At 41.4% G+C, this 23,513-nt stretch overlaps 1 long non-coding RNA gene across 3 annotated transcripts in view; it reads right to left on the minus strand.

Moving 5' to 3' along the window:
- LOC125392819 (uncharacterized) overlaps positions 1-22,324 on the minus strand; it is a 60,128-nt gene extending 37,804 nt beyond the window's left edge. For 2 of the 3 annotated variants that reach the window (XR_015735139.1, XR_015735138.1), the window contains exons 1-4: positions 22,226-22,324; positions 21,077-21,229; positions 19,030-19,132; positions 3,670-3,849 (exon numbers count right to left, since the gene is read on the minus strand). This is a non-coding gene — a long non-coding RNA (uncharacterized LOC125392819). The remainder of the gene's footprint in view (positions 1-3,669; positions 3,850-19,029; positions 19,133-21,076; positions 21,230-22,225) is intronic. The other variant, XR_015735140.1, reaches the window with a different exon arrangement.
- Positions 22,325-23,513: the final 1,189 nt, after the last annotated feature.

Genomic DNA, 23,513 nt, shown 5'->3' on the forward strand with positions numbered 1-23,513 from the left:
CTTTCAGTTTCTAAGCCCTATCAGCAACTTGGCCGAAAGCTGCATCTCAGGATGCACTACAATCTTTCAAATACAACAGCTCTGGAGCATTTGAACAGAAAAACCTCCCAAGTTAATAGCAATTCTCTCTAGGGGTTCCTACTAGGGATATTAGTTTTTCATATTCTTTATAGAATCACACATTATTTTTATAAGGCAATGGAATGTGTCATAACAATCAATTTTCCTTTTAAAGGAAAACCATTCAGGGAAGAATGATGCCTACACTGTGTGGTTGCCTAGTGTAGATTGATTGGCGTATGATAAGTTGGTTGGAGAAATGCCTGGAGTAGGCTCTGAAGTGTTTATTCCATTCTATTAAATTCATTCCCAAATCCCCAGGACTGGGCATGAAGCCTAGAATATTGCTCAATAAATATTTGTTGAATGAATCCATAAGTAAACTTCCAACTAAAATTACAGATATTAATTATAAAGCTGCTGACCATGGAAGCTACTACCTTGAAGAAAGAGACAAAAATTGTACATCTTTCAGGTTCTAGTAGATCTTACTCAACCAGGAAGTGATGTGGAAATGAGAAAGGCCTATTTCCTGTTCCAGATCCAACTTTTAACTACGCCCCCAGTTAATTCAGGACCCACCAAGGTAAGTAGACACTGGTAATTATGATCTTTGAACACCTTTAAAACCATCATTAGGAAACTTATTGATTATCTTATGGAAAGACTGCTCTACACAATGTTTGCAATACAGACTGAACCCTAAAAGAATAAACTCTGGTTGGCCTCTCTGGTAAAACTAACATTTAGCACAATAAACACAGAAAACCTTTATGGGACTATAATTTGTGGTTTCACAGCATCTTTGCTAATGATGAATTTCTTTTCAGCTAAATGTGTTTAAATAGAGACTGTTACACATCTTTGAAGCCTCAGAAGAAGGGAACGTAGGGTCGCCTAAAATCCCAAATGCTCACATCTTTTTGTTTCCAAATTAATCCCAAACTGTCACCAACAGCACATAAATCCTTTTATGCCATGGTAATCAAGAGTTCATCACATAATTTTCAGTATGAATTATTTTACTCTAGTTCAAGAAATCTGGTCTTGCTTCTTTTTTTCTGGATTCTTTCCCTTGGCCTAGGAAACAGAAAATAAATCTCACACCATCTTCATCCATTTCTTCTCTGCCGTAACGGAGTGTACTTTTGTTTAGGCTAGCTACTGCCCACTAAATACCACTTCTGTGTGAGATGCTTCACCAAGCAACCCACCACTTCCTCCGTCTCTCACCCTGCTAGTCATACATATGAAAATGAGCATTCTGTCATGACTCCAGAACCTGCAAACCTCTCCTCTTTCTACCCCATGTCACCTCTCCCATGCAAGTAACTGAGATCAAATGGTTTTAAGATGCTGATCCTCCCAACTCCAGTGCTAGTAACATCTGGTGTTTTTATTAAGTCCATACACAGTTCCTAGGTCTTCAAGTTGAAAGGAGACTAACGTAAAAGGACAGCAAGTACTTTTTTAAAAATTCCCTTAAAACTTAGTATTGTGGGTGGTAGAAAACTAGAGGACAGCATATACTTGGATAAATCCCCCAAACCCTAAGAGGTTGTTCAATTTTCTTGTTTTGGAATATATCTAGTTTTACTTGGGGATTGTTTGATTCTGGTTTTCTTCTGTATGGGCATGGAAAATTTAGTTCTTATGATTTTTTTTAAATCTTAGCTCTACAAAATGTTTATATCAGGATGGTAGTTGGACTTGAAGACAGCTCGAAAGCCAGCAATCTAGAAATTTTGGGTGTAATTATAAAATTTAAAATAGCCAATCCTGTACTCTCAGCAATTGGGAAGCTGAAGCAAGAGAATTTCTGTGAGCTCGAGGGCAGCCTGAGCTATATATAAAGACCTTGTCTTAACAACACAAAATGAAATAAAGAATAACTCTCCCAATAGACTTTTGTAGTATTTATGATCCTAAATTTTGCCCATATGTAAAATGGGGAAAAATGTCATTCTGTTTCAGTCTTCATGAGGTACCCTACAGCTTCAAATTGAGAACAGATGTGGTGGTTTTCATGCGGATGGTCCCCATAGGTTTTCATAGTTGAATGTTTGGTCCTCAGTTGGTAGAGCTGTTTGGGAAGGATTTGAGGTGTGGCCTTGTTGAAGTAAATGTGTAACTGGGGTGGGCTTGGAGGTTCTAAAATCCACACCATTCTCAGCCCTCTCTCTGCACTGTGCTTACTAAAGGCGTAAGCTCTCAGCTATGGTTCTAGTACCATGCCTCCCTTTGCTGCTGCCATGCTCTCTTCCCTGATGGCCATGAAATCCCTCTCTAAAGCTGTGAACTTGCTAGTATGCTCTTTCTTCTATAAATTACCTTGGCTGTGGTGTTTTGTCACAATAGAAAAGTAACTAAGATAACAGGCTTGATAAATTCCTTTATCAAAAGTTTTATCAGAGTTAATGGGTCATTGTATTGTTACAAAACTATTGAGTTAAACATTGAGACTACCTGCTATAAAGTGCTATTAGAAAAGCAACTATTTGTAAATCATGACTTTAGGAGGCAATACAGATCTTGCAAATTGCATTGAGTTTCAATTTCTCGATGAAAATGTTGTGACAGCCTGTATTCTTATATTATCTAGCACTATCTAATGAGTCATCTTGTACTGAGCTTCTCTGAAATGTATAGCTCTATATTCAGACCTGGGCGGGGGGAACCAAGTCAACCTTAACTGCCAAATCAGATTAAAGAGATTTCTCTCCAAATTTTCTCAGTATTTTTTGTCTTCCTTGCACTTTCTTCCAAGGACCCACATTAAAAAAATGTGTTTATAGTCATATGAAAATCCTCCAAATTATATATTAGGGTTTTGTAAAAGAGAGGGGAGGGCTAGGGAGGCAGTTCAGTGACTGAAAACTTCATTAACATGTAAGAGGTTCTGAGTCAACCTGCAGTGGATGGGAGAAAAGATGGGAAGGAGAAAGAGAGAGAGAGAGAGAGAGAGAACACCATCCTGAGGAAGAACAAATAGAAGGATAATAGTTTTGCTACTTCAAACCACCCTAAGCTTTATCAACCCAGGAGGAACCCAGGATGTAGAAGAGGTAACAAAATGCTGCTATGACCTCTACTCTCTGGCATTTTCATTAATGAACTGCATGCCCTACTTCCTCCATGATCTCAATAAGACTAACACTAATCTTCTGATGTTGGCAATTCCCCAAAAGGTATGTGCATCCACTTTTAGCCATGCTTGGTTCTTGAGACTCTACTTTGTCAGAGTCCTCATTTACCAGAACTCCTGTGTACTAGCAATTTCTATATCCAGACAAAATTTCTAGGCCTCCATGTATTGCCTTGCATCCGACTTGAAGCTGCAGCATGTTCTTTTGAGACCTTTTACTCATGAGGCTGCACCCTGCAGTATTTTCAGAGGTCTGATTCCTATAAACCAGAATCAGCAGATAATCAGGAGATTTGAAACGTCTTTGTTGGTTTCTTGTATTTTCCTGTCTTACAACACAAGGAAGGTTGGCCCTGGATGATACCACATCAACTAAACAACTAAAACCACAGGACCTAACAGGAAACTCTGCATTTCTCTCCAAAAGTGTGAAGAGCAAACTCGAGTGGCTCTGGAAAACCTACCGTAGCAGGTTGGGTTTTCACGTTAATGCGCTGACATTTTGTGGCGATCTTGGAGGGAGATAGGTTCCTGAAAATTTGTTTACTTGCTTTATGTTCTTTTTTTATTTTCTGATTTACTCAGTTCTGGTCAGCTCTGATCATTTGCTTAGATATCTTTCTGCCGCCAGCAGTCTTGCAATCCTAAGAAGAGAAAAAGAAGTGTGATTTTAATAAGGCTGTGTAAGGAGATCAATAAATAATTTAAAGCGGGGTTTTTCGAAATCTGTACAACTATGAGCCTGTAACTATGAGTCAAGTATGAGTACGTGAAGGAAAGAGTGGCAAGAAAAGAGGGTTCACCTCAATCTGGGCCAGCTTCTCTGACTAGAGACAAGAAAGAAGAAATTTCCTCTAGTTTTCAGCCTAGGCTTCATGGAACCCCAAGGGTCTAATAGAGTTATCGGGGGAGCTGTTGTGGGAAAAGGGGGAAGCTGAATGAGGAACCAGAAAGCAATTGTCACCAACTGCTTTGAACAGTGGAACTCCATAGGAAAGTTTGTTCAGGGAAATGTGTTCACTAAAATGAATTTGAAGATGTGAGTAGCACAAAACTTTACTGTTGGATTCAGCCCAGGAGATCCTATGGAGTAGAGTAATAAGGATGGAATTGGCAAGAGTGTATCCTAGGTCTGATATTTGTGTGTGTGTGTGTGTGTGTGTGTGTGTGTGTGTGTGTGTGTGTGTGTGTGTGTGTCCAACCCTGGAAACACTTTCTTCCTTTTGGAAGGCACCATCATTTTCTCGTAGTTTCAATGAAGACATCTTTAAATAGGACAAATAAAAAATTTGAGCATTTACCATGTTTGCTCTTTTTCATTTGTTTTACCAAGTGCTCAACCTACAAGATAAACACTTCCCTCCATTTGCTTCAGCTGAGACAAGTTAAAAGATAGCCATCCACCCAGTAACCAGCCCTACAGTGTGTTCCTGGCCCTTTCCGGCTTGTCAGCCCATCTGTGAGCCTCCAGATAGAATGAGCTATTTCGGAGCTCTGCTGAATCACATGTAAAATGTAGACACTATCATTTCCGCTGTGCACGAGCAAAGATTCAAATGAGCTGGTACATGGTCATGATTTTCACGGTAAAAACAAGCCCTCTTGGTAATAGGTGATGTGAGCTCTAAGAGTTTGAATTTGGTCTAACCAGTAAGATGGCTAACCAGCAGGTCTTATTCAGCCATCTTACCAAGTAGTTGTGGACGAAGAGCAAGGTGCAGGGTGGTGCCTACCACATTTCTGGGATTAGAAGCAAGCTACTTTTAAGTTGCCAATTCTACGCCTGAAAAATAAGGCGACACCCTTCTCTGTGCGCAGATTCCAGACACAGTTATTGTGACGCCTGGCTGAAAGTAATTCTAAGCACAATTCTCAACCCCGTGTGGCGTTTTTAGGGAAATGTAAATGACCATGCCAGTGGCTAACAAATGCTTTTTATAAGTCTGAGTGAGGAGATCTGAAACTAATTGAAATTGAAATCATCAAATTTCAGTTCAGAATTGACTTTGAACTGAAATTTGGTACAAATACGGACCACAAGTGAGCTCACGAAGGAATGAGAATGGGTTACGTGGAAGAGGTTCTTCACACTCGAGAGCAGGCTCACTGTTTGGAAACCCTGGAAGAGAAGACTTTATCCACCAGTTACCCTATGCTTTACACAGCAGAAATGGTCCAACCAACGAGACCATCAACTTGTGTCTATTAGGTGACATTCGCGTTCATCATCAAACCCCTCTCTATCTACAGAAAGATGAGATAAAGCTGTATTAGAAGATTCTATTAATATTTATCTAGTGATACTATTATGTGCTTTTGAAATGGAAGCTGTGACAATGCCTGGGAACCTTATAAGCAGAACGCAGGTGGTAGGAGCTTTGAGTTGCCCAGTTTTGTTCAGAGACCATTCTTCTAATTCTTCCTGTATCTTTGTTATTGTTTACAGCTTCCTGTAATGATTCTGTGCTCTTAGTTCTTTTTTCTTTCCCCCGAAACGTAGGGTGTCTGATAGAGCCATATGTGGACTTCCCTCCTTGGTCAAGAGGTAGTATTATGGACTCTCAAGTGCAGAACAGACTTCTGAGTTAGACACTTGACGTCATATACTAAAAGCAGTTCATTCCCCCTCGTGGTTCACACTTCAGAAAGCTCTGAGATATTTAAATGAAATGTGTATTTTTGGCGCCCAGTGTTTCTATAGCAAAAGGTTACAGTCATTAGGTTTAGGAAACATCTTTTCTTTTTGTGCTTTCTAGAGTAGAAAATTTGAATAAGGCTTAGGCAATTGTTTTGGAGCTAAAGGCTTGATGCAGCTTTGGGAGGATGGTCGTTTCAGAAGAGCAGTTTCTCAGAGGCCACATCCTGCCTTTCAGAAGCAGACATCACCTTCCACCAGAGAACAGCTCCTTCCATCCTGCACTTCAGGAGGCACTGGGCATCAGCCTCCCGAGTTTAGTTTCTTCTTAAGTCTTCTGCTGCGTAAGTATGGAGTGCATTAAAACACATGCTGTCTCTGACTGTTAGCCCTCATGGTTACATGAAGATGCATTGGCAAGTTGTCCAAGCATGGAGCGGGAGTAGAGATTGAAAGAGAATCAACAGATTCTTACAGGATGTATACCTGCCAAAATGGGACTTTACCTGTGTGGCCTTGTACTGTACTATTTGGTTCAAGGTTGAAGCCAGCATTTGTCCTGATTGGTTGGTGCCTGTGTCATTACAGTTGTTAGGGGGTTTTGTGCATCCAATGTGGATGCAAAGGTACCCTCTGAAACTAAGTTGGTGAGATGTAAGTGGATATTAGGAACCACCTTCAGAAATATCTCAAAAGGATTCTGTAAATGTGACCCCTCAGAAAGTATAAAACCAACCAATTTCAAGATGTGAACAGAAGGAGGTAAGGCTGAAATGGGATCAGAATCAAGAAATGGCATAGCTAGGCAAACGTGTGTGTGTGCGTGTGTGCGTGTGTGCGTGTATTCTTCTGATTAGGAATTGCACTGGTTCGTTTTTATCAAGTTGACACAAACCAGCGTAACCCGAAAAGAGGAAAACTCAGTTGAGAAATGCCTCCATTAGACTGTCCTGTGGGCAAGTCTGTGGGGCAGTTTCTCAGTTGATGATTGGTATGAGAATGCCCAGCTCGCTGTGGTCTGTGACACCCTGGGCAGGTAGGTCTGGGATGTAAAAGAAAGAAAGTCAGCTGAGCAAGACACAGAGAGAACGCCAGTTTACACCACTCCTCCATGGCCTCTGTTTTAGTTCCTGCCATCAGTTCCTGTATTCGGATCCTGCGCTGACTTCTCTTCATGATATGCTATAAGCTATAAACCAAATAAACCCTTTCTCCCCTGCCGCCCGCAGCTCAGGTAGCTTTAGCTCAGTGTTTTAACACAGCAGCAGAGAAGAAACTAAGGCAGAGATATTGTTTAGTTACCATCACATAGTTCAATACCTGAACTTCTATATTTAGCGATTCTGTTTAAAATTAACATTAGAGGATCCACGCTCAGTTTCCAGCACCCACATGGAAGCCCATAGCCATCTGCAACTGCAGTTCCAGGACATCAGATAGCTTCTCTTTTCCCCAGGGACCAGGCACATACATGGTGCACAAACATGCATTCAGGCAACACAGACATAAAAATAAAAACAAACAAGTCTTTAATGGAAAGAAATGCAACATCTACGTTATATAAACTGATATTCTGAGGTATAAAAATGTCCAAGTTATACAAATTTTCTGGAACATTTGTAAAAACATCTGGGCACAGTAATGACATGGCTGGGTTGTCACGTGCATTTGATCCAAGCACGCGGGAGATGGCAGCAGGATGATTAATACGAGAGCCAGTGAGAGTGCAGTGTGAATCTGTTGATACTTTTGCTACAGATCAAAGCCTTGTCTCAAAGTTTTAAAAATTATGAAGATTTATATCCTTGAAAGTGAGCAAATAGATACCATTGCCAAAAAAGTAATTCTCGGCTGCAATTTTTTAAACGTGGTAATTTTTATTTGAAAGCAATTTATTAGTGAGTATAAATATTAAACAAGCATATATTTTAAATGGTGTATTTTTTAAAAATTATGTGTATAAAAGTATTTCCTTCCCCACATGTATGTGCATTCGACGTGTGTGCCTGGTGTTCAGGGAGGCCAGAAGAGGACACTGGCTTCTCTGGCCTTAGAGTTACACATGGTTGTGAACCTCCATGCAGATGCTGAAAGCTGAATTTAGTTCATCTGCAAGAACATCAATTGCTCCTAACTGCTGAACCATCCATCCAGTTTCAACTATATTTAAAAATTGTTTTTAAATGAGGAGACAGTATGTGAGGACCTAGGGAACACATTGCTACAACCATTTCTCTCCAAAATTCATGTAGAAAACAAACATGGAGGGCAAGACAAGAAATTGACACTTATTTCTGTCAGTTTTTACCCTAAATCGCAAATGTGCACCCTGGTAAGACAGGCTAAGCATGCAGAGGCCCCTGCTTCAATTACTGATGCATCTCCCCATTGCCCCTTTGGAGTCAAATCAGAGCCTCTGATGTCACTGTTGTGTCGTGCTGATGACAAGGAAGGGAGACACAAAAGCCTTCCTGCCAAGGCAACAGGAGAGCGACCTGCAACGTCTTAAGTTCTATGGGACACTATTGTGCTTAAATTGTCCACTCTGTCTATGCTTTCTCAGGGTGAGATCGGCCTTCGACAGGGGCAGTTCCTGGCCATCGTTTGTGCCATAAGTGTAGGAGAAAGATTTTTCAAGAAACAAAATAAAACAAACACACACCTATCGATAAGGATTTGACAGTCTTTGAGGAGTGCCTCACTAGAAGCTCTCTGGGAGGGCCTCAGTACTTGCCCAGGCTTGTGGATTTAGATGAGGGGCGTGGCAGCAACAAGAGGGAACCAGAGGCCTGGAGCTCCCCCTAGAGGCCAAATCTGTTCTACCCTGACTGACCCAAACTTACTCTAGACAGAAAGCAGGACCCTCCATGTTCTGTCAGCATTGTCCAGGAAAAAAGAGAGAAACTGAACTCAGCGGACAGAGCTGGGTACCCGAAAGTAGGTGCAGGTCTGGAATGCTGTTAACAGAAACTGGCCTCCAAAGGCTGGCCCTGGAAGCTGCTTTGGGATTCATTGAACAGCAAAAATACTTTAGATTTCAAAAGGGAATTTAATTTACTTGTGCGAATATGTGTCTGTGTGTGTTCATGTAAGTGTGCGTGCATGTGTATAAGCACGAGTGCTCAGAGGGAGAAGAGGGTATCAAGTCCCTCAGAAACCAAGCTGCATGCCTTTGCAAGAAACCAAGCCCGTTGACCAGTGCCGGGATTCCCACCTCTGTCATCATTTTTAGACAGCAGCGTTTGTAAATCCCGAGTCATCTCTCCAGCCCCTCAAGTGCTTTATCTCTCATGACAGATAAAGTCGTGCTTTAGAAATACAAGATACAGCCCAATTTTCCATCAAGGCTGTAATCTATTATAGCAATTCAAGAGCATTACCAGGTACAGCAAGGTAGGCGTGTCGTGATGTACACTGCTTACTCGAAGTGGCTGGCATATAGGACATGACCTGTTCGCTTCTCCAAAATACCAAACTTGTGAACTCTGGCCTGTGCCCTGGCCCCCATCAGATAAGGGCCTGGGTGCCTGTGTTTCATGTTGCTTCCTGCCACACAGACCTCGGCGACCGTGCAACTCTTCCTGTGCCGTAAAGCATTCAACAGTGACCTATTACCTCGGAGGTTTGGTTTGTGCTGTAGTGAAACGGTCATATTACACATAAAGCAGTGTTTATCCCGTGTGATAGAAGCTGGACCGGTGGCTGGCCCCTTAAGAGTCACCTAAGCACCATACCAGGCCCTTCGCGGCAAGGACGCTGGGGTATCAGACCCTGAAAATTAGCTTTTATGCTGCTGATTATTCATTTTGCGCTCACATTTGGACATTTGTAAACCTACCCCAACCTCTTGAGTATCTAAAACATTTAGATAAGTCAGAGCAGCTTCCCTTTAAAGACACAGCTGTATATCTACAACCCAACTGGATGCGCAGGTTTTAGCTACAGACAACTGTGAGAATTTTGAAGTTGGAAAGTCACAAAATAATTAAGGTAATAAATATCTTTCTGGATATAAGCCCTATCATATAGGAGGGTCTCGGCCATTGATTTATCAACAGTTTGCAAGGGTCTTAGAATCTAGCACAAAAATTTCAAATGAATATTTACATCCAAACATGGCAGCACAAGGGGTTTGGAAAATAAAATATCTCCTCTGTTTATTTTAAATTAAACCTTCCCTTCAGGAAACATTTCTTTTAAAATCACAAAATTATTGTTATCTGGAGTATTTTATAGAGAAATCATTCCGGATCCTGGTAATGATATGTAGTCCTTGAATGCTGGGTGATTCTAAGGGTGTTAATGGGTAAAAATAAATACACCCTTATGATTCCAGCACTTGTGAAACACAGGAGGGTGTTTTCAAGTTTGGGGGTAACCTAGTCTATATTATGAGTTTTAGGCTAGCTGAGAAACAAACACAGACAAAAGCAATTGATAATACAAAAACTTACGCATTAATACAGACCTGTTTAATAGGTACCAGAGAATGAAATGTAAAACCATCTTTTCCACAGTAAAAGTTCAAACAAATAATTTAATTCATAGGCTGCTGAGAATGAGTGGTTGTGAACCTCTAAACTCAATTTCGCTTTTCTGAGGACAGCATTAGGAATTTGTTGTTGCTAAATATGTTGTTTTTAATTAATACTTTGAGAATTCATACATCCATACAATTCATTTTGGTTATATACACCCTCCCTTCTACCCACCTCCTCCTAAATCCGTGGTCCACCCTCCTAACTTCACATCTTCTTTAAAAATAACCCATGGAGTTCAATTTAGGCTCGTGGGCAATCCACTTGAGTGTGGCCAACCCACCAAAGGTCACACCTTTAAAGGAAACTATTTGTGAGGTGAAAAAATAAGGTTTTAAAGCTTAAGTGTGGAATTAAGCTGACTAATCCATTGGCTTCAAGATATTCAGATATTCAGTTATCCAGGAGGACCCAGTGCCAAGTAGGGAAGTTTTATCTTCACATTTCCCATCCTCCCCCCAGCTGAGGTTTTGATAATTTGAGTCTGTGTGGTGATAAATACATTTGGTGAGTTTTTAAGAACTTACAAACTTACAGATTGAACATGGAAGCCAGGCAAATTCAGCACAAGACCCAAAGTGGGGCACAATGGCTGAATGTGATGCAGAACTAAGCAAAGGCAGAAGTTTCAGCTAGCAATGGAGATGACCTAAACTGCAAGGGTGGAGTGGGCTGTGCACGCAGAACTGAGGGCTCTCTGTACAGGTGAAGTTTCCCAGGACCAGTGTCAGATCCCCGGTCTCCAAAGGTCTTCTATGGGCAGAAAAGAAACTATCAAAAAATGCATCTATACATTTCTGACTGTGTACTGCTGTGCAGTCTCTCTGACTAGCCATCTTGATAGAAGGCGAAGGCATTTATATTGGGAGACATATTTTGGAGACATTCACAATATCTACAAAAGCCTTTCAATGTGGAAAAGGGGCCAGAGGTAATCTCACAGATAGATAGATAGATAGATAGATAGATAGATAGATAGATAGATAGATAGATAGATTTTTAAAGATTTGAACTTGTTGCACTGCCTACTCTGGATATGGAGAAAAAAAAACATAAGTCAAGAAATGTCAGTGGCCTTTTGCCCTACTTGATTTTAGCCCTAAAAACCCATTGCAGACTTCTACCATTCAGAAGTATATTTGTGATGTTTTATTTTACTCTGTTTGCAACGTTAGGGTTTAGAAAATTCTACACCAAGGTCCTTTGAACTAAAGGAAATGGAAGAACTCAAGGTCACTCTGGCCTCTCTCACCCCAGGTCTTTTTTATTTTTTCATAAGTAAATTCTTTGAAATTCCTCTGAAAGTGGGCCATTTGAAGCTCATTTCAGAGAGGTTCTTCCTGACACATGGTGCGGGGAATAATGCGATCAGGGGAGGGGAAATGGCTTCCTTATACCTTTCCAGGTTTGTTGGCTTGGGTCCAAGCTAAAACAGAGCAGCCGGTCAGAAGAGAAAGCATTTTAGTTCTGCAAGAGCCCCACAAAATATGAGGCTTGAAGACATGACGACAGATGGTGGCGGATGAGCTAGAGAAAGAAGTAGTCCTTCTGAAGACTGCGGTCATGAGTTATCAGAGAGTAAGGGGAAGGAGTGGGTGGTAGAATAGTTACTCGGAATAAAAGAAAATTTGAGTAATCAAAGAATAGGTAATTGTCATGGTATCAACCCCTAGTTTTATGCCTGCTACTCAAGTTCATCTTCCCTGATAAGTGTGAAGGTTGGGACAGAGAATTCATAACAGTTGAGAGCATTTAGGGGGCAAGTCTCTTCAAGTAGAAAACAGGCATTTGGGGGAAACTATTTCTGTGTCTGGTGTTCCCCATATGTCTTCAGTTCAAAATAGTCAGTGTGCCAGCACCCCAAAGTGTGGGGTGGCATCCTCTGAGCACCGTCTCTGTACAAAGAGGACGAGACTCCAGCGGCCTGGCTGAGTTTCCCTCAGCATACCACCATCTGCCACGGCCTTTCACCCAATCATGCGTCTGTACCGCTGTCTCTTCTTCAGGGAATCCAAGCACAGAAATGGATGAAATGGGCTGTGCCCCAGAAGACTGATTGGGGTAGAGATGGAGAGATGATGGCTCGGTAGTCAAAGGCCCTTGCTACTCATGTGGAGGACCTGGGCTTGGTTCCAGCATTCACACCAGGCAGCTCACAATCACCCATAACTCCAGATCCAGGAGATTTGACCTCCTTTATGACCAATGTGGTATACAATACAGGCGAGTAGAGCATACGTACACAAATGCTTTCTTTTTAACCTTTTCATTAATTAAATTCATCATGTATTTCTATGATTAGCCTGCTGTTTTTATATAGGGATATTGCATGATGGGTGAGGAACAGAACCACATCTCCCATGTGTACAGAAGATAGGGAGACTCAAGGCAACGGGAGAAAAGAAAAGAGCCCGTCCTGTCTCTAGATCTTAAGTCTCCTATTGGCTGAGAGTCAAGAATTTCAACACGGCTGATGAAATTTCCTGCAAAGTCCTATCCTCTTTTTCTCTGAGAAAGTTGCACAAGCAAGGTTCTGACCACATCAGTTACCAAATGTTAAGTCTGGACTCTCTTGGGAGATCTGTGTAGACTAAGAACTCCTTTGACCTTTTGGAGTGAGATTTTACCTTATCATCCCTCCCCTCTTTTCTAGAAATGTAAGCAATGTGCTCAATAAATTGCCTTATAATCTCATTTACAAGAAAACCCCACCTTCCTTAGATAAGCATACCAAAACACTGTGTTTTACTTACTCTTTTATGTTTAGCTATAGATTGAGTGAATTTTTTTAATAGTGCAACTCAAAAGCCAAATGGCCTACTGTGAAATAGACACAACCGTTGTTAGGATATGTCTTGTTCTCTCTGTCTCTGAGGAAGCTACACCTACACTCTTGTCAGTTATGTCAGACTTACCTTGAAATTCTGTGTGCATGTGTTTGTGTGCGTGTGTGTGTGCACGCGTGTGCGTGTGTGTGTGCACGCGTGTGCGTGTGTGTGTGCACGCGTGTGCGTGTGTGTGTGTGTGAAGATCCTGGCTACACCTGAGTGGTAGTCCTGGAAGGTACTCTGCAGGCTGAAGAGCTAGCAAAGTTGAGATGTGTCCTGTTGCTGCAGACAGCTGGCTGAGCAGAAAATGAGCAAAGGCATCAAGTAACCTATGTGACCATTTCAAACTGTTCTTCTCAACTGCTGCTCCAGCTGAAAAAGTACCAAATTCTATAAAGCACCAAATTGTATAAAAGTAAAAATTTTAAAATATATGTTTTCCTTTCAATGCTTATAATTGATTATGTGTAATAGTTTATGTTTTGTTCATAAAGGTACTTAAAATATTCATCAAATAGAACAATGGCAAGAAATAAGAAATGATTAAAAATACTTGATTAAGGCTATGAGAAAATCTAGAAACTTCCTTGGACTCTAACAGTTTCAAGGTTTTATTGCTTTCACAGTAAACATTGCGATCATACCTTAATGTCTGCTAAATAGCACTGAGGCGTGGGCCAGATCCTGAGGTTAAGCTTATTGTTTAGACCAGGTCCCTAGGGAGATTCCATGCTGAATTCAATATTTTCTGTCTACAGCTTGGTAGGATTTTTGTTATTATACAGATCACTACCAAGCTTCAGAGGCCTGTGAGTGTTTACCAGATGGGATTTCACTAGATGTAAATTATTTACCTTCCAAGAAGTTGTCCCATCCATTGCTTGAGGCAAGTTTTTCCCTACCTGGTTTTATAAACCCCAGGAAATTTCCCAAAGGAATTAATCTCAAGTACTGATGGGACACGTCTCTATTGTGCCTGTCCTTCCTGAATGGCTTAGTTGGAAATGGTTGCTGCAGAGGCAAGCCACCTCAGAAATCCCTAAAGTCAAAGTTTGCACTCTGATCTACCTCCATTTTTTGTCCTGGGGCGGGGGTGTGAATAATAATGACAACCGCAGGCTCATATATTTGAATACTCAGTCACCAGGCAGTAGAAGGGACTCTTTGAAAGGATTAGAAGGATTAGGAAGTGTGCCCTTGCTGGAGGGAGTGTGTCACTGAGAGTAGGCTTCGAGGTTTCAAAAGTCCATGACCGATCAGACTCTTTCTCTACCCCTTCCTCCCTTCCTCCCCCAACCTTCTCCCTCTCTCTCTTTTTCTCTCTGTCTCTTTCTGCCTTTAGAACCAGATGTAGAACTCTCCAGTACCATGTCTGCCTGCATGCCACCATGCTCCGCACCATGATGACAATGAACTAACCTCTGAAACTATAAGCAAGTCTCCAGTCAAATGTCTTCTTTTAGAAGAGTTGTCTTGGCCATGGTGTCTCTTCACAGTAATAGAACATTGACTAAGACACCCAGTAAATGACAGGCATCAGGAGAAGACTGAGCAAAGAATATTCTGCAGTAGAAATGGGGACATAACCTGTTGCCACTTAGATGTGGGCACCCAGGTAGTCTCTGTTTTGAATGTTGAATTCTCTATGAGTGAAGATTTGCAGAGAAATGGTGGTGGATGCACCTCCCTGCATCCCAAACTTTCCCAAAGAGCAGAGAATAAAGCAATATTCTTATGTGGGTGAATTAGTGAATTTTCCTGGGCACAGCCCTAGGACAGCAATCACTCCCTTGGGCTGGGTGGAAACATGGCAGTTAGGTTTGTGGGATGGGAGCAATGATTTCCCCTTTTGCCATATTCAATTTCCCTACAGGGTTGGCAACTTAAGAAGTTTTGTATAATTCCCTTATGGCTTCAGGGAGCTTTTGATGTTAGTGGGTAGTATATTTTTATTAGCTAACTCTTAGATTTCCTCTAGCCAGTTAAGCAGACAGAGAAACACAGAAGAATGCTCATTGGTTATTACAGGGAACAAGATGTAAAAGTGACTATATATTCAAAGGATCAATTGGAACCAAATTTTTAGGGAGAAAATAGTTGTCATATTCAAGTCAATTTTCCCCTGTAGCTTTCTTTTAAAAAATATTTTTTAATTATGGTTTAACAATTTCACACATGCTTATATAAAGCATTTTGATTATGTTTATCTATTACCTCATCTTAGCCCCTTCTATTTCCTGTGGAACCCTTCTTTCCATCATCTCTCCTGCTACTTTCATATCCTTTCCTTTTTATGATGAGTCCCTGGGTTTTATTAGTGTTGCTTGCATATTCAAGGGTGAGTGATGGGTGATTTACTGAATCACAGGCAGTGACTTGTAGGGTGGCTACGCTGCAGAAGTAAATGACTCCTCCTCTCCCAGCAACCACTGCTGGTCAAAAGCTCCTTCACTAGGGGTGGTACTTCACATGTTCCTCCCCTGCCCCCACCATCCATGTTAGGTTGACAGGTTAGAACTTGGGCATTATCTGTAATTTTCAATATCTGATGACCATACTGAGCTCTGGAGCAATTCAGAGAGATAACAGAAGGCAGGCATGGGGGAAATAGGGACTTTATGCTCTATGTCTAGGACTACTGAGTCCTGATAGTTTGGGGGTGGGGAGAAAGAAACATCTCTGTGAACTAGCTTGTTGATGTGATGACCTTGAACTTAACTTGATGAGCTTCAGTCTCTGAATTTTCTGCTGTTATTGCAAATATGGACTCAAAATCAAAAGAGTTATGCAAAGTTACCGAAAAACTGTTTTCACACTCCTGAGTTAGGTGGCCTGTTGTAACTGAGAAATTACACAGCTGTTTCAACAACATAGAACAAAACAATCCAGGAAAGGAGTTAAAAATATCTTAAGAAATAAATGGAATAGAAGCCAATGTCAAATTATTAATGTGTAGAGACAGTGACTCAGAGGAAAGGATGATGAAATCTTCTAAAAAGTAGCAGCAACTGACTCTCCTCAAACCCACTAACTACTGGCTGTTTTGCTGATCTCTTTGGGAATTAATAATACACCAGCCAAAGAAATCTGGAGAGCATTGCTGATGGATTTGAAGATAGGCTATAAGTTGAAGCTTTTTGGAAGAAAAAGGGGGAGAGGGAAGTGAACCATTGGCTACAGAAATGGTTTGAGAGTGTTTCAGACCAAGACTTCCATGCCTGAACATCAAAACTAGGGCAAGGGAGAAAGAGCAGCCCATGACAATAAACTATGCTTGACAGAAGAACTCTAAACCTGCTCAAAGGGGGTTTAATCAGACACATGAAAGAGAACAAGAGGGGCTACACACAAAGATAAAGCTCTAAGATAAGTCTAGTGAGTAACAGGTACAACATCGGGAGAAATTACTATAGAGAAAGGAAGCTCTTGTTCCAATAAGAACATATCAGGGAAGGAAGAAGCAAGCACATAATTTATGGCCCTTCTTACTGTCTGTTCCTTCACAGAGAGGTGGGTGCACAAGAATAGAACTTGACTTAAACGTCGGTGGTAACAGGGATTTTGTGAAAATCATTCTGAAAACAAAAGGATGAGGTTTATGGTGTGAAACAGAGGGCTAAAAGAAGTGTGGCCTGTTCTGACACACTGGAGAGGAAAGTGACAGTTCTTGGTCACGTTTATTATGTGTGTGTCAGCACCCAGAAATGTGGCTTTGGGGTGCCTGTCTCAATGAGAGCAAAACACAGTAGTTAGGACCAACACGGACATAGACACTGCCTTGTATATGGATGAAGCTGTAGATGATAGTGAAACAAAAGAAACAAGATAGCAGATGAAATATGCATAGCATGATAACAGTTATAGTATTCTAAATGTGTCCATGGGGGACATCACACAGATTTGGAAAGTACACTTATCAATGAGTACATAAATCCACAAGGCATATGAGACTATGAAATCTGGCCAATTCCATTTCTTCACATAGGGCTTTTTTCTCTTGGCTATCAGCTTGCTTGTTTAATTTGTAAGTAGTGGTATAGTCTTTAGTGGCTGCTGTCAGCTCTGCACTTGGTTCTCTCTAGCCGCACCCACAGGCAAGGCGAAACCACAGGGGAAAGCTGGGCCTTAATCAGGAGCATCTGGACAATGGAGGGGAGGGGCTGGCTAAACCAACCCCTTTCTCAGGTTCATTTTGTCTGCTCAAGGTTTTGTTTGTTTGTGTCTCTGAAACAAGGGGAAAAAACAACCTCCTTACAGTATTTCAAATTCAACAGAGGAGAGTGATTAAGTGATTGGATGGAGATTTGCTACAGAGGGAGGCTGCTTTGTTGGCAGCCTTAGACCTGAGAGCAATGTCAAGTCTGGGCTGAGGACTTTGGGGGAGGAAAACGCCTCACTTCTGGGCTGAGAGAAGACATTTGTTGGGGCTGGTTTGGCACCAGATTAGATGAATAATAAAAATTATAAAGCCTTATGTTTTCTCTCACTTAGGGTTCTAAATTTGTCATTGCATCATAAGTCACAATAATGGTAGACTTAATTTTGACAGCCTTAGTACATTCCTCTCCAGATGTTCTGTTTACTTGTGTGTGCGTGCATGTGTGGGTGGAGGGGAGGATATCCTTAGAGACCAGAAGAGGGTGTCAGATCCCTTGGAGCTGGAGTTACAGACCATTGTGTGATGCTTAACACAGGTTTCCCGGAAGAGCAAGAAGCACTGTTAACTGTTGAATCATCTCTCCAGCCCTCAGATTTTGTACTTAGCTTTCTTTACATTTATTTATTTAGCTATTTATTTATGTGTGTTTGGTTGTTTGTGTGTTTATTATTTGTGTGTGTGTCTACGTGTGTGTGTGTGTATGTGTGTAGTGTGTAGTGTATGGAGGTGTGTATGCACATATGGAGATCAGAAGACTTGTGGGAGTCAGTTCTCTCTTTCCACCACATGGGTACTGGGGATCCATCTCAGGCTGTCCATCTCAGCAGCAGATGCCGTTACCCACTGAGCCATCACCAACCTCCAAATTTTTGAACTCTTTAAACTGTTGATTTTGCTCCATATTTTATAACTTAATAGTGTGTTTCAAATCTTTAGTCTCTCTCCTTCCCTGCCCTTCTCTACTCTTCCCCTCACTTCCCTTTTCATTTCCTCCCATCCTCTTCTTCTCCTTCCTCCTTCCCTCCATCCTCTCCACTTCCCATTTCCCCCAAATGTCTCATTTTCCTCACTTACCTAATATATCCCAAGTTTGCTGGGGATACATTTTGTGTTTTCTCACCCTTATTTGCCATTTTAGCAAAGTAATTTGCATACGACATTTCTAAATAAATATTTGGTAAGTTGACATTCATATGGGCACCTTGATTAACTAGCCGTGATCGCTAATCTATTTCTTGTTGAAACACTAGAGAAAAGCCATTGCCTCAGCTGCCAAGGGAGGGGAACTATGACAATTACCAAAGGCAAGATATACACAAAGTCGCCATCATTGGCACTTACATGCTGGTGGCTACCAACAGCTGTCTAATTGGATTTCAGACCCACTAAGCAGGAGGGAAATGATTCCTGGTACTGGAAATCTAGCTAGCTTCCCAGGGCTAAGGAGGTCATGGGGCTTAGAAAACAATCTACTATTACCACTTTTGCTCAAGCAGCATGGTTCTTTTCCACATCCTAAATCTTATCCTTAAACATACAGATGAGTATAGCTACCATCCCTTGTCAAAGAAGCCTTACAGCAAATGGAGACATTACAGAAAACCGCAACTGGACACAAGACATCCGAAGACCATGGAGAGCCTAGCCCCAGGGGTTACATCTACCTCACAGCGCCTGTGTCCATGGTTCAGGGAACATCTCAAGAGAGGCAGGAGAAAAGAGTGGAAGGGCCAGGATACCAGGAGGTCCTCTGTGAAAAAGTCTGCCCTAGAAATCACAGAATAAACAAGAGCAGAAAAATGGCAACATCAGTGGACATATTACTGTGCAAGTGGAAAAATAATGAGGGCTCCCACCAATAGACAAAAACACTCTCAGTGTGGGGTTTCAAATGCTGGCTGAGGTGCCTGTTTAACAGATAGCTGAACTGGCCACCAGGTTCTCCCTGCGTCCCTCAGCCCCTAGCTGTTACAAGGTTCTCCTGGATGGCATACCCTGCCCCCACACTACTCTCCAACCCAGGATCTGGGCTGCTTTTCCCTATGTAATCCAACCATTTTAGTTACCAACTTTCTTTGTAGTTGGGGTCTCCTGGCTGCTGCACCTGATTCCCTTTCTTCCTCTCTCCCCACAGGGCCCAGCTCAGTATCAGTATGGTCATGACCACTCTGGACTTTCTCAGAGGTTTCTGCTCCTGACTGTGTTCTCCAATTTATCTGCTGTAAACCTTCTCCACCATACCTAGGAGCAGTCATATTTCCTTTTATTTTTCCTTTTTATTTCTTTTTTCATGCAAATAATGATTCCTTGGAATTACATAATTAGCATCTCAGTGATGAAACCCCTTCCTTATTGGTTGTCCAGCACAGCCATCATCCTGGTAACCGTATATGTACACAAAAACAACAGGACTCAGCAGGATGTGTGTGCGTGCATCTTTATAACTTGTGCATATACATACATTCATATATCTATATGTGACAATAATAATGATGAAAAGAGACTAGCAACCTTGAGGGGGCTTGAGAAGGGTTCTGTGATTGGCTAGAGAGAGGAAAGGGAAGGAGGAAAGTGATATAATACTATTTCAATTAAAAATGCATTTTAAAAAGGCCATTGCCTCTAGTTATTGCATTGATTGATATTATGTTCTGACTGTTTTTTTCCATTCTCTGGAAAATGTCTCTGAGATCTGTTATGTAGAGCTGAAAATGAATTTTTCCTCTCATTGAGATAGATCAGAATATCTTTTAATTAATTCATTTAGCAAAATTATATATTAAGATGAGTTCTCACTATAGAGCCCAGACTGGCTTCCACCTCAGCCTCAGAAATCTTGGGGTAATGGAGATGTGCCTCCATGCCTGACTTTTCTTTGAGAAGAACTTGATTCTTTCCCTCATTTTTCTATTTTTTTTTATTTTTGTCTGTGTTTCAAAGAAATGGAATAGTTAATTTTAGTAAGACATACTCAGGTTCTCAGTAACTTTAATATAATATGGATCTTTCTTGGTATTTATTGGACCAACCATTTTCTTTCGCATTGACTATCTAGGCTAGATTTGATTTATTTTTATTGGCACTGAGATGAAATGGTCTTCTCTTTTAATTGGGGTAGGAGTTGGATGCGGTTGGGCCAATTGTAGGGGCAAGGGGAGCCAGCCTTGGCTCCAGGAGGTTGATTTGGTGCCAGCTGGTGGAAACTTGAGCAGTTTCCATCCTCTGCAATGTGATTGCATACAGGAGAAAAATGTCAGAGAAACACTTTCCCTCACACCATATAATAAAACACACAAGACAAACAGGCTTCAAGAAGCCTTCTGCCTTTTACCACAGAACAGGAGACATCTTTAAAAAGTTTGAATGCACTCATGGGAGCCAACTTAGAAGACCATTAAAAAATGTGCAAACTGGGTATGACCTCTTGCATTTTCAAACACAAAAGGCCTCACGCTTCCAGTGAGAGGCTAGACAGCGTCGTTTATTAGACAAATGCCTTTGCACTAACCTAGGAGCTGTCTGGGAAACTATAAACAGTAAATGGATGGCATTTACTGTTCTTTACTTTTTCTGGGTGTGATTCTCCTTCAACGCAGACACATGTTTGCAGATTTGATACTTCTCCAAAAATGTATTTTGGTCTCTTTTGCACTCTGGGCCACACATACCATAAATGTTCATCTTTTTGGAATGTGTTTGGGGAACACTCACTCATTCTGGTTTCATGCGCACCCTGCAGGTATTCAGCATTCTCATAGGTCCTTGCAACAGTTTGAATGCTTCTGGCTCTTGGCTAGCAAATCTCTCCACCTGGGACCATGGCATCTAACAGTGGATAACATCAATATCTTACTTTAGGAGAGCCTGTATAGAATGAGTTAGTCAAAAAGTTGTGAAAAAAATTATTAGAATGATGTGTTTCTGTCTCCCAACAGTGTAGAATAGCCTGCATATTTCTGCCAGATTTTCTGAAGTTTTTAGTGTGATTCTTTTGGGGGCAAGGGTGGGGTGGGAGGAGAGCATCTATAACACTTAGATTCCACACTGCCAAGCTCCTCTTCTCAGACCTCCTTTTCTTCCTGGACACATGACTGGATAGCCCCTTTGCTTTGGTTAGTTAAGTGTGACTGTTTCATTGAGTTCTGGCCAATAAAGTTAGGGTATAGTTAGCTGACCACTCTTTATACTAGACTCTATGACCCTTGAAGTCTTCATTTCAAAGAATGTTCTTATATGTAGGGCAGTCTTGGTATTCATCCCCCACTTACCATCCCTAGAACATCATGACTATCACAACTGGGAGATGGCTACTGGCATCTAGAGTGGAGACCAGGATTACTGGTAGTAAAGATAAAGAATGATTCCACCCAAAATATAAATATTAGTCAAATTTCTCCATAGAAATAGAGCTCCCATCAGATATGACTAGCTAGATGCATGGAAGAGGAGATTTAAAAGGGATGGGCCTCCTTAGCTCTAGACTGAGAAGTCTCACCAATGCTAGATGCTTCATGGGTTCTCAGCATGAGTCAGTCCAGCTCTGAAGACCTGGAAACCAGAGAGGTGCTGAAACCCTGAGAGCAAGAAAGGGGAGCAGGCAGCAGGAAATGGGTGGCTCAACTCAAGGAGGGAAGGGGAAGAGAGCAAAGAAGGAGAGAGAGGTGGGGGGAGGGGAGAGTGAATTGGCATCTCTACCAGGTTGTCCTCATTGGGCCCTCAGCTGTATTGGGGGCCCTATTTGGGTGGTTGTATGAAGACCACCCACACTGTGCAGGGTGGATCTTCTTCACTCGGCCTACAAATTCAAGTGCTAATCTTTCCCAGGAACATTCTCCCTGACACACGCAGACACAGTTTTACCAGTTGTTTGAGAGTCCTTTATCCCAGTCGAGTTGCCATATAAAATTAGCCATCAGGAGCCCTGAAGTTGAGAAATGCTGCTTCCAGGCCTCCCTCAGCCTGCTGCCTAGATACAAAATGTCCACAAGAGAACTCTGAGAACCCCAGAGTTGGCTGAGACTCTGGGTAGAAGGTTCCTGGAGCTCTTAAGAGCTGCACAGTGGTTTTGTACTGAACATCTGCTAGCCTCTGTCTTTTAAAAAGAGATACTTTTTTCCTGTGTTAAAACACTGACATTTGAGAGCTATTTGAAAAAACCATTGAGAAATTAACATTAACAGAGACTCGGTTCTTGATCTATCTTAATTTTCTCCTCTACTAATGAAAATAATAATAATATCCCCTATGTAACAGGGTTCTTTGAGGACTGAGTGAATTGGCATTTATATAACAAAGAACAGCTCTGATCTAACTGGTTAGTTATTTAGCCACAATGATCCTTCATTCTGCCACACACTGGTTTTTTTTTTTGTTTTTTTTGTTTTTTTTTTTTTTACAGTGAACAGACTACCACATGAAGAATATTGAGTTCTGTGTTCAGACCATGGAATTAGCTATATTACATAGACCCACTCAATGGATCCCTGTGAAGCACTGTTACTATCATCTTCTTTATTGAGAAATTGATTCCTGGCCGAATTTTCTCAGTTGGTTCAGTGTAAGACACAGAGATCTGAGTCCATTTTAAATCCCAAACCAAGGCCTTTTCTATCATCCCATTACACTTGGGAGGCAGAGAACTCTGTGTGTTCAAGGCCAGCCTGCTGTAGGAATTCCTACTGCCAGCAACCTAAGTTACCTGCCCACTTGGGCGTGGCCTCTTATACTATTTATGCCGATGTAAAGTGATGTAAAGTGCGTGTCTGGCCTTTTTTCCAGCTACGGGATCCAGTTGCTATTTTCTGTTCCAGCATAGGATGTTGATTTTTGAGTCTACCCTAAATAAATAATCCTCTATTAGTCTCAATTCTGAGCTAGTGTGGGATTTTTTTAAGTGTCCATCTTCACCACCCTGGATAGTGAGGGCTTTGTAGAGAGACCCTATCTCAGAAAAACAAACAAAAACAAAGAAATAAAAGAATAAAAGTCTCAGTGCTCTAATGAAAGCAAAGACTTCTAAAGGCTATAAGCCATTTCCTGACAGTTCTACTGAACAGAACTTTCTGCATTCATAGAATATGGCCTGTGTCTATACAGACTAGTGCAGTAGTTATGGTAAGTGTCAAATAGAGCCACATTATTTTGTAAA

Source organism: Myodes glareolus, chromosome 2 (assembly GCF_982192425.1).
Source record: "Myodes glareolus chromosome 2, mMyoGla1.1, whole genome shotgun sequence".
In the NCBI taxonomy this organism is placed as follows: domain Eukaryota; kingdom Metazoa; phylum Chordata; class Mammalia; order Rodentia; family Cricetidae; genus Myodes; species Myodes glareolus.